At 36.0% G+C, this 12,175-nt stretch overlaps 1 protein-coding gene across 13 annotated transcripts in view; it reads right to left on the bottom strand.

The window, feature by feature from the left end:
* Nucleotides 1-12,175, bottom strand: part of LDLRAD4 (low density lipoprotein receptor class A domain containing 4) — a 637,530-nt gene that overhangs the window by 253,263 nt on the left and 372,092 nt on the right. The gene's annotated exons all lie outside the window — the stretch shown is intronic.

Genomic DNA, 12,175 nt, shown 5'->3' on the forward strand with positions numbered 1-12,175 from the left:
GTTTATTAATGTTAGTTTTTATTATTGAAATATCACTCATTTTATCACATACTTTCTGTACTGCTACTTAGCTTTTAACATAGTTTATTTGAAAGAATGTTGATCTATCATCAGAATGCCTAGGCTTGAATACTTGCTCTGATGATTGCTACTTGTATAATCTTGGGAGCCATTTGTCTCTACCTCAGTTTCCTCATCTAGATAATAATGGAACTGGACTAAATGATCTCTAAGGATCTTTTCAATTCTAAATCTGTGATGTTATCATTAGATAAATATAGGCATGTGTGTATGGACACACTCACACACACACATAAACACACACATACACACACACACACACACACACACACACACACACACACACACACTCTCCCTTTATCTCCACAACTCAACTGCATCCTTTTTGAGTAAAAGGCACCTTGGCATAGTAGAAAGAGCACAGGACCTGGAGTTAAGAAGATGTGAGCTTACACCCCCTTGTCTCCTGACACTTCCACCATTCTAGTGCAAGCCCATATCACATCACAACTAGAACACTGCAGTAGCCTGATGGTGAGTCTGCCTGCCAGAAGTCTCTAATCCAATCTCCTTTAAGTCACTGAAGTAATTCTTCTAAATTCTCCTAAACAGGTCCCATTAAGTCACACACAACCCCCTATTCAATAAATTTCAGTGGCTTCCTATTGCCAAATGGGGTAATGAGGAGTTAGACTCACCTGAAATAAATGAACAACATGACTGTTAGAATAATAATTTCCTGTATGTCTACCATACAGTTTCAGATATAACTAATACTAAAAATATTTACTGATTGACTTTTTAAAAATCTCATTCTTACTGTATTTGATGGAGTTCAAATAAAAACTAATTCAGACCTACCATGATCTTGCTATTATCCTTTATATTTAATAGTCTTCAGACTACTGAAAAAAATTGATAAAATGATACCTTTTGGTAACTGAAAGGGAACACTGGGATAATAAGCTCATCTTCTGGGGACCCACTAACTGCATTTTTGGTCATTGCTAATAGTAGAAAGTAGAAATGGCAGCGGTGTTATATATCTCATTCTGTCCCTTTATGGTTTCAATTTATTGTTAGGTCTTGACAGTTTGAAACCTTTTCACTTCATATTGTTGAGACTGTATTTAGTTTTGCCTATCTATTAAAAATAGAGGGTTTTTTTTTAGATCAAAGTTATGTTGAGGCAATTGTGGACAACAGTTTATTCATAATAATGCTCCAGTTTATTTGCTTAATTCTTGAAGATAATTTGGGGTTTGTATCTGTAATGTGGGATTTTTTTTGGTCTATTGGTTTAAAATAAACATCCAGCTTTGGGTACAATTCTAATTACTTTTTCTTGTCTTCCTAAATTTCTGATAGATGTTACATTTTTGCACCCTTTAGTTTCTACCATTTAAAAAAATCTCCATCACTTCATAATTTCTCTTACTTTGTCATTGTGCCCCACCCTGTAATAATATACATATTTATGTTAATATCCATACAGATGATAAGTTGATTTTTGAGGGAGTTATTATTTCATAAATTGTATATTGTTTAGCATAATACCTTATACATATTACTCAGTAAACATCTGCCAAGGCTAATCAATTTCTTTTTTGCACTATTTCTACAAATACTCCCTTATGTTCTCTAACAAAGCTAGGACTATGGTATAAGTAACCTCATGCCTATATTATTTTAATAGTTATTGGTGGGGCTGCCTACCTTAAGTCTCTTCCTACTCCAATCCATCAAACATTCAGCCACCCAAATGATTTTTCTAGAGGCCAGGTCTGACCACGTCACCCCCTCATCTCCACTGGCTTCCTATCACCTCCATGATCAAAAACAAAATGTTCCGTTTGACATTCAAAGCCCTTCATAACCTAGCCCCCTCCTTCCTTGTCTTCTCATACCTCATTACCCAACAGGTATTCTTTGATCCAGTGACACTGGCCTCTTGGCTGTCCTATGTACAAGACATTTCTCTTGGCTCTAGGCATTTCTCTGGTGTTCCCCAAGGCCTGGAATGCTTTCCCTTTTCATCACCACCTACTGCCTTCTCTAGTTTTCTTTAAATCCAAACTAAAATCTCATCTACTGGACGTCTTCCCTGACCTTAATTCTGCCCTATTTATCCTGTATGTAGTTTGTTTATACATATTTCTTTCCTTGTCTCCGCCATCATTTTGTAAGTTCCTTGAGAAAAAGGAATGTCTTTTATCACTTTCTGTATCCTTAGGATTTAGAGCAGCAGCATTTAAACTATGGAGGGTTATAGTTATTACCTAATGCTACCTCTTCTAAAAGGAGGCAAAAACAGCTTCACCCTTTATAAAGCAATTTAATCCATTTGCTGCCCAGAACCGGGATTCTAACTGATAATCAAACCTCTATTTAACATTCTGAATCTAGCCCTGACTTTTTCTAATTCTAATTTTAGCCATCTCCAGCCCTCCCTTTTCACCCTGCCCCTTGCTACAAGCACAGTGGTTTTCACTGGCCAAAGATTGGGAATTTAGAAATATTCTTTGCTAATTAGGTCTTCTTTCCTTTCCTCCATATAGTTCTTTCTCACTGCTCCATGCCTCAATTGTTCAAACGGCTACTTCCTTTCGGATTCTATATTCTACTAAGGTCAAAATAATGCTATCATACCTGATTCTCTTCATTGTCTTAGCATCTTCAGACATCCAACAGATGTCTCCTAGTGTCTTTAGCTGTACTATGCATGACCCAGGTTTTTCTTTGATTCCATACTTTGTCACCTCAAAACTGTGCACACCCTTGGACCCAGCACAATATTACTATTAAGTCTACATCCAAAAAAAAAAATCAAAGATAGGGGGAAAGGCCCTATTTGTCAAAAATATTTATAGCAGCTCTTTTTGTTGTGCAAAGTACTGGAAACTATTGTCAATCAATTTGAGAATGCCCAAACAACTTATGGTATATGATTATAATGGAATACTTTTGTGCCATAAGAAATGACAAACAAGAAAATCAAAAAACATCCTCAAAAGACTTATATGAAGTGCTGCAAAGTGAAAGGAGCAGAACCAGCAGAACAATGTACACAGTAACAGCAATAATATACAATAATTAATTGTGAATGACTTCACTGTTAGCAACAAGTCAAGGATCCAAGACAACTCTAAGAGACTCAGTATGAAAAAGGATATCCACCACATAGAAGGAACTTATGGAATCTAATTGCAGATTGAAGCATGTCATTCTTTGCTTTATTTCCTCCATGAATTTTTCTCTATTGTAAGCGATATGTATCTTCTTTCACAACACAATGGACAGAGAAATATGTATTGTATGATAACACATGTACAATCTATATCATATTACTTGCCATCTCAGGGAGGGAAAAATGTGGAAGGAAAAGAGGGAACATAAATTGCAAAATGTTAGAAAGCAATTATTAAAATTTATACTAACATGTAAAATATATTTTTAAATGATACCTCTATGTAAATATCATTTTTAATACTGAGCAAATAGCTAAAAAAGTTAACCTCCTCACCATACTTAAATGCACTTTTATATCTTTCTCATGCAATCATATTTTGTTGTTCAGTTGTTTCAGTCAGGTCTAATCTCATGATCCCATTCAGGGTTTTCTTGGCAAAGAGACTAAAATGGTTTGCCCTTTCCTTCTCCAGCTCATTTTATAGATGAGCTATAACAAACAGGGTTAAGAGATTCCCCCAGGGTCACAGAGCCAGTAAGTGTCTCATGTTGGATTTGAATTCAGGTCTTTTTGAATTTAGTGCTCCAGGCCTTGCACTCTAGCCACTTTATCACCTAGCTGCCATATTTTACTTTGTATTAAAGTTGTGTATAGGCTTTATTTGCTGAAACAGATTATCAACTCCTTGAAGGCAATGATTATGTCTTATTCATCTTTGTATCTTTGTTTGTATCTAGCTTAGTATCTTAAATGGGAGATTCCCCTTAAAAATTTCCTGAGTTGATAAAGGAATCATTATTCATTGATCATAATTAATTATGCATGAGAAGGTTGTCTGGACTGACAAGTAATTAGGTGGGGATCCTCATAAATCTCTCCCTGCCTTAGTTAGAGCCATGGTTCCCCCATAGACCTCTCACCTCTTTACGACTATGATCAATATTTGCAGGCCCAGAGCTAACTAATCCCAGAAAACAGGAGAAAAATAAGGAAAGGAAAATTGATTGTCCAGACTGATGTTGCTCACTAGTGTTATTCTTGCTGATACTGTGACTGCACAGGGGGCTGACCTAGTCCCAGGGAACCCACTTGCTCCACAAAGCTGACATCTTTGGCCTTGAGTTTCTTGCTGACTAGCAACTATTATGTCAGAAATCCCTCCAGTTTAGCTAAACTCCCTATAATATTGCTGCTTTGGCCCTAGAGTGCCTACACATACTTTCCAATGAGTCTTTGCCTTTTAGAGTCAATAACACCTTACCATTTTCTCACTGACTTTGGATTGCCTTCTTTTGTTGGGCTAATTTCTGATAAGGAAAGAATGAATATTAGCCAAGGAGAAGCAGAGACAAACACAAAATTTGTATTCAACAGATATCACTGAATTGTGTTCCTTTACTAAAGTCCTACACTCCAATGTTTCTTCAACATGTGTTTATTGTTGTTTAGTCCTTTTAAGGAAGCCAAGTCTTTTTTTTTTTACAGATATTTTATACAGATATATATATATATACATATATATATATAATATACAGATTTTGCAGATAAGGAACTAAGATTTTAAATCAAGTCCCTGACTGACAGATTATAATAAAGTGAAATTCTTTATATTGCTCTACCTAAAAATAATGGTTAGACCATCTATCAACTTCATTTACATAAACCAGAGCTCAAAATAAAGAGGAAATCTATAATTAAAGCACAGATGTCACTTCCCTTCTCAAGCATCTTCAGTAGTTCCCTATTGTTTCAAGGATATTATATACCCCTCACTCTGACATTTAAAACTTGACATAATCTGGTAAGGTACAGGAGGGAAAAGGACTAAATAAATGATGAGTGGGATGATTTCAGAAAAATCTGAAAAGACTTAAATGAATTGATGCAAAGTAAACTGAGCAGAACCAGAAGAACGTTGTGCACAGTAACAGCAACATTTTTTGATGAACTATTATGAATGGCCTAGTTATTCTCAGCAATATAATGAAATAAGGCAATCCTAGAGTCATGATGAAAAATGCCATCTTCCTCCAGAGAAAGAACTGATAAAGCCGGAATGCAGACCACTTTGTTTGAGATCTCTTCTATAAAATGACTAATATGGAAAAAATGTTTTATATGATTTGCATACATAAAATCTATATCAGATTGCTTACCCTCTCAAAGAGGGTAATAAGGTGGGAGGAAGTGAGGATGGAAACTACTTTGGAACTCAAAATTTTTAAAAATGCTAATTGTTTTTACATGTAACCGGGGGAGTTTTTTAATGCGTATCTTGTCATTTCTCTATGGCTCACTTTTTACATTTGTAAAATGAGAAGACTAGGCTAGATTAATTTTAAGGTCCCTGTGAGGATCAATGATTCTCTAATATTACTTTTCTAAGATTCATTTCACACTATTCCCCTTTATACACAATTTGTGCTAGCCAAAGAGGTTAATTTACTAATCTCTGGACTTTCTATCTTTCTACCTACTTTTCCTTTCTACCACCTGGGTCTTTGCAAGGCATGAACATGCCTAAAACATATTGCCTCTTCCCCTGCCCTTTAAGAATCCTTAGCTTACTTCAAGATACAGATCAGACACTTGGCACACGGTAAGTGTTTAATAAATGCTTATTTATTATAGGAAGTAGTATTTCTGCAGGAAATCTTTACTGATGCCCCTAACTCTATGAATACTCAAATGACCTTATGAATCATTTGTTTATCGACTAATATCTGGTATTCCCTACTCTCCTTAGAATATGAGCTACTCGATGACAGAGACAACTTGTTTTTGTCTTTGTGTCCCCAGTGCCTTGCTTATAATAGGCTCTTCATAAATGCTTGAAAAGGAAATGAACTCAGCTCTTTCTGACTTGAAATACAAAAGCAATGGCTGCAAAAAGTTCAGTTCAAACTGGAAGGGAGAGAAAAATCTAAAAACTGAATTCTTATGTAATCAATGAATGGAACAGCACTGAAGGGCAAGTAAGCAGTTACTGTGAATTAATCAAAAGGATAGAGGTTCAGTTGATCAGTCCTATCCAAATACAATCAGGAAGGACATCTTAAAGAGAGCAGATCAAAAGGCAGAGTTCAATTTTTCAAAGTCTCAGTTTCTAGGGTGAGTTGACTAAAAATAATGGCTAACATTCATATAGCACTTTAAAGTTTATCAAGCACTTTATCAATACCTCCTTTTATCCTCACAACAATGTTGGGAGGAAAATGCTATTTTTATCCCATTTTACAGATAAGGACACTGAGGTAGATAGAGGTTAAATGGTTTGTGTAGTAACACATTAAAGATCTGTGGTCATCTGTGGTCAAAGATCTGAACTTTTGTCTTCCTAATTCCAAGGTTGACATTCTAACCAATAAGCCACTTTAATAGCCTTCCATGAACTAGACCAAGTAGTGATAAAACAAATTTGAAAAGCAACCATGTTGATCATCTGCTCAGAGTCAGCCCTTTCCCATAAGAATTCCCTAATTATGCCTATAGGATACCCATCAGACATATTCTTCCCTATCATTCTTTTACCAGGGGCCAGGAATTCTCTAAGATAAGCATTTATATAATACCTACTATGCTATCTTGCACTGTGCTGAGTATTTTTTATTAATATCTCATTTGTTCCCCACAACAACCTTGTCTCAGCTTCTGCATAGGAATTTCTTAGACATTTTGTCCCTATTTATAATATAATATTACAATTGTCTAGGAATCAAGCAATAAACTGACAAGCATTTATTAAGTACTTACTATGTGCCTGACACTATGCTAAGTTTCAGGAATAGAAAGACAAAATGGAATATTCCCATCTTTCTGGGACCTTGCATTCTGGGGAGAGAAAGGTGATGAAATGTACATATGTAATAACTATCACCATCAAATAAGATGGAAAAATACAAGACTTGTATACAGATAACCTAGGTTCAAATCTTGACTTAAATATCCAACAGTCCTGTGACTGGGTAAGTCAGTTAATCTTTTAAACATGAGTTCTTCTCAAATCTGACCTCTGACACTTCATAGCTATGTAAGCCTGAGCAGGTCAATTAAAACCATTTGGTCTAGTTCTTGCCCTTTAATCTTACCATTATAACTCATATAGAAAGTAAGGATAAAAAAATAAAGAAACATTAACTCTTTTATCTGTTAAGATGAGTTAGTAAGATTTGTGCTAAGCTCAAGAACTCTTAACTAGTAATGGTCTTTGAAAACTATATAATAAAAATGTTATTATTTGTTTATTCATATTATTATTTCATTCCCTCTCTCATGCTATTCAATTCATTCTACACACACACACACACACACACACACACACACACACACACACACACACACAATCTCTCTCTGTATCTCTCACAATGGTCAGCATACCACTGCTTACAGTCCTCAAAACACTGTAGTTCATGAAAAGAACCATGCTTTCTAAAGTAAGGATGCTGCTTTTTGGAGAACAATGCTGCAAAAAAGCAAATAAACCCAAACATTTCACCTAAAATATGAACAGTGTGCCCTCCAATTTTGTCACTGTATTGGTACAAGTGCTGGAATGAACATCTGTGGTGTCAAAATTGAGCCCATTAGTCCCTGCTGCTCGTTAGCATATTTTAATGCCGCGATCACAGCTTTCTATTTCCATCAAGGTGCTACTAGGCGCCAGACTCTGGATTCACACACCACGTCATTATTGTCCCCAGTGAACAGAAAGAATACACAGCAATATTGGGGGCTGGGGTTACAAGGTAATTAGTGAGGGGCAAAAGGGAAATAGGAAAGAATGAAGGGCTTGACACTAGGATAATAGCTAGATAGGCACCTTCTTTAAGGAAGCTTCTAATTTCAGCATGCACGAGTCAAGATGTTATTTCTTAGTGAACACTTTTCTCCAGTCTTCAAAATAACCACATTGTATGCAAAGAAATACCTTTTCCTAGCTAGCTAAATTCCTCATTCAATATTTGTTTCCTAAATGCTCAAGATGGGGGGCGGGGTAGTATCATTTATAAAAATGAAGAACAAGGAAACAGAGGAAGCTATCTAGTCCCCTAGATAAGATAAGAATTTTTTTAAAGACATTCTCGGGGTTGGGGATGGGAATGGGGGGAGGTGGTCAGGGGATATTCCCTCACTTTACAAATGTAGAAATGGAGTTCCAGAATTTGCTAACTAGTTGTTCAGACAGACCAGACTCTCCATTTTATTCCATTTTCTTGATGCACTTGAGTCAATGATGTATTTGAATTTTCAATCTGTATGTACAGTTGTGTCTTATGTACTCTTCCATTTGTAGACCACCTTTGAGATGACTATATCATGTTTTAATGAAACCATAAATATGGCAGGAGCTTTCCAAGCAGTAGTTATATCCATGTGTACAGGTTTAGTTAAAATGTTTAAAGTTCTGAATAACTTTGTAAATATCAATTTTTTACTAGTACATTATTATTTTTTTCTACTTTTATAACCAGTCTGCTCATTTCTAGAGAGATTTACAAAGAATAAAACAAATAAAATCAGCTCGAGTCAACTTTTCCGTTTGCTTGGCACAAATTGTATTCCATATTCAGAGTGATCTTCTTTTGAAGGAGATTTTGGAATCTAAGCTTGCCTTTAATTCTATAAAAACTTCTAGTTTTATTTTTCAACCCTAAAAAATAGAAATCTTTATTCATATGAATATCATTCATTCAACAAATATATATAGTTGCCTGTTGGGTTTTTTTTTTTCAAGGCACTATGGAAGAAGTTGCAAAATAAGATGGAAAATGATAGTTTCTTCCCTCAAGGGGTTTCTTATCTAATAGAGGAGAGATGTCTACACATATGACAAGACAGAATCTGATAAGGTGAAGGAGAGACACCCCCAAAGTATTATAAGAAAATTTTAAAGAAGAGATCATTTTAAACTAGGGGTGGAATCAGAGAATGCTTCATAGAGGAAGGAGATGGTACCTAAGCTGGGATTGGAAGAGAAAGATTCCCCAGGATCTTTCCTTTACTAAAGGGAAGTACATATGGGTATGCACATCTATATTGTCCAGTTCAAAGTTGATTTCTGTTAATTACCCTGTTTCCTTCTCTCCAATCTTAAAGGAAAAGTCTTCCTCTGACTTCCTCAATTCTGGATCACAATTGCACTGCAGATCTTGCTCTTTCAGTTAATTATCAATCTTTTCTTTAACATCTTCATTCTGCTCTCAAACACATGAGATCACAGGATTCTCTATTTGTAGAAATCCTTTGCCAGAGCCTACTCCATCCTCTGGCTACTTTTCAATATCTGTCTGTTTCACTGCTGATTTTGTCAATGAATAGGATAAAGACATAGAAAGACTACTAAACTAGGAAACAGGAGCCCTGGGCTCTTTCTAAAAATTTGCTACTGATGATGCATGTAACTTGTAGAGGGAAAATAGTACAGGAATTACAGATAAAATATTAAGTTCCAGATGCAGCTCCATCACTTACTTGTTACTTATTGTGGCTTTGGTAAATCCTTTACTACTCAATTCCCACGTGTCAAATCAAAGGGTTGAAAAAGATCATTTGTATGATTGCATCAAGCTCTAAAACACTACTTTGCCCTCAAACTTTATTACCCTTAAAAACTTCCAATGGCTCCCCCAATGCCTACAGAAGAAAGACCACACTATTTGCCTGGAATTCAAAGTCTCATGATCTCCTTCAAACTACTATCTGTCTTTTCTCATTACTCTTCAACATAATCTCTCCATTCCAGTCAGATTAGTCCATTCTACAACCTCAAAGCAGATATCATATATACACATACATTTATACATATACACACAAATATTGACATAAAAAAGGGAGGAAGAAGGAGAGAGAGAGACTAATGTAGTACTTTAAAGTTTGCAAAGCCCTTGACCTACACAATTCTCTCCCTTGATAATGATGTGGCCTTTGGTCTGACCATTCCCTCTATCTAAAATGCCCTTTCCCCTCCTTTCAGCACACTGAAATTCTACCTATCCCTCGAGGTCCACCTTAATTAAGTCCAACCTCCTCCATGATTCTTTTATTTCAGGGTATGGTAGGTTGTACCATACCCTGAAATAATCTTTCCTTCTCTTTTCTGAACACCTAAAGGACTTATTGTGGCATTTCCACACAGTTATGTATTGCTAATTATCTTTTCATATGCAACCTACTTTTCCCTTGACTAGAATGTTAGCTCCGGGAGGGCAGAGACAATATTTCTTTTTGTATCCCCCATAGTCTCTAGCAGAGTGACTCACAACAAAGTCATTACCTATTAAATATCTGAAAGACACAATAACTAATAACATATGCACATAGGAAGTGACTTACTTATAAAATACACTTGTAGGTGGCATTCTAAAAAGCAAAATTCACTGATACTTATTGAATATATTTCTGTAAGTAGTTACACTGAACAGTATTCCTCTGGACTTCCTTCACCCCCAACACACACATTCACACATTCCTTTTATTCTAGTCTTAAGAATAGAAGTCATTTGCAAGGAAAAGGCCTTTTGAAATTTTCTGTAAAATAAATAAAGCCTCAAATGCTATTTCTCAGAAGAGACTGAATGCACTGCTTACCAGCTCCTGTGAGTATCATATTAAAAATGCCATGATATGAAAAGCAGACGCTGAACAGAAAGGGGACGTGTGAGCAAGCAGCCGCTGGCTTATGAGAGCTTTGCCAGGGGAATTTTTAGTATAATGCACTAGTAGATTTGGGCAAGTGAGAGACCATCTTGGCTTCACTTTCAGCCTTTTCAGTAGGGATTGGCATTTGACAATTCTAGTTCATTGCAGCCATTTTCTCTGTGCTATAGATAACCTCAGATGTTTTTATATTCTAAGCATACGTCAAAGAAACAAAAAAATGGAGAGGGGGTCTCTCAGTTGGACATTTTTTCTTGCTCCCCTTTTTTGGAATGTTTAGAGTTTTAAACTAAGTTATAAATGCAAACAACTGTGATTGATTGACTCAAAAACCCCCACTCAGCTAGTGGTGACAGCCAAGCCTTAGCCTCAAGCTGTCATGATGCTTTATACCAAATTTCTACATGAGAAAGGGGGTTTGGGTCTTACCCTGTATAATGTTAACTGTACACTGTATCTTTCAGAAAGAACCTAAAGAAAAGGTACTAGTGGCTTGATCCTGAGATTTCTGCCAAATTAGGACAAATATAACTCTACCTCCCTTCAACTAGAAACCAATTACTGTTGAAGGATCATTTAGTTTGATGTACCCCAGCAGTGGCCTGAGCAGTGGACTTGTCTTTGGCATGGGATAGGATTAAGTAGACCACTGGAAAAAGGTAATGATTTATACTGGCAAAGAAAAATGTGGCTGGAGGGCTTCATTCCCCAATGATAACAATTCACATTGGAGCAGGGACCCTTTTCTACTTGAATTTGATATCTTCCCCCACTTAGTTTGAACTTCAGTACACAGCAAGAGCTTCATAAAATCTTTTTATTGTTCAGTCATTTCAGTCATATTTGACTCTTTGCGACTTTGGGGGCGTTTTCTTGGCAAAGATACTGGAGTGGTTCATCATCATAAAATATGCCAATTAATAGTAATAATCATAATAACTAGCATTTATAGTGCCTTAATATTTACAAAATGCTTTACACCTGTTATCTTCTCTGACCTTTACAACAGCTCTGGGATATAGGTGCTATTATTATTTCTATTTTATAGATGAGGAAAATGAAGCATAAAAAGGTTAAGTCACTTGCCCAGGGTCACGTAACTAATAAATATGAGGCAACATTTGAATTCAGTTCTTCTAGACTCTAAGGTCAACAATATATCCACTTCACCTCACAGTATTTATCTTGCACTTTGATGTTTACAAAATATTTTCTTCATATGAATCCTCTAACATACAGAATGGAAGGATCAGATCCCCATTGAGGCAGCTAGGCACTACTAGATAGAGGGCTGAGCCTGAAGTCAGA

This window comes from Monodelphis domestica, chromosome 3 (genome assembly GCF_027887165.1).
Source record: "Monodelphis domestica isolate mMonDom1 chromosome 3, mMonDom1.pri, whole genome shotgun sequence".
Classification (NCBI taxonomy): domain Eukaryota; kingdom Metazoa; phylum Chordata; class Mammalia; order Didelphimorphia; family Didelphidae; genus Monodelphis; species Monodelphis domestica.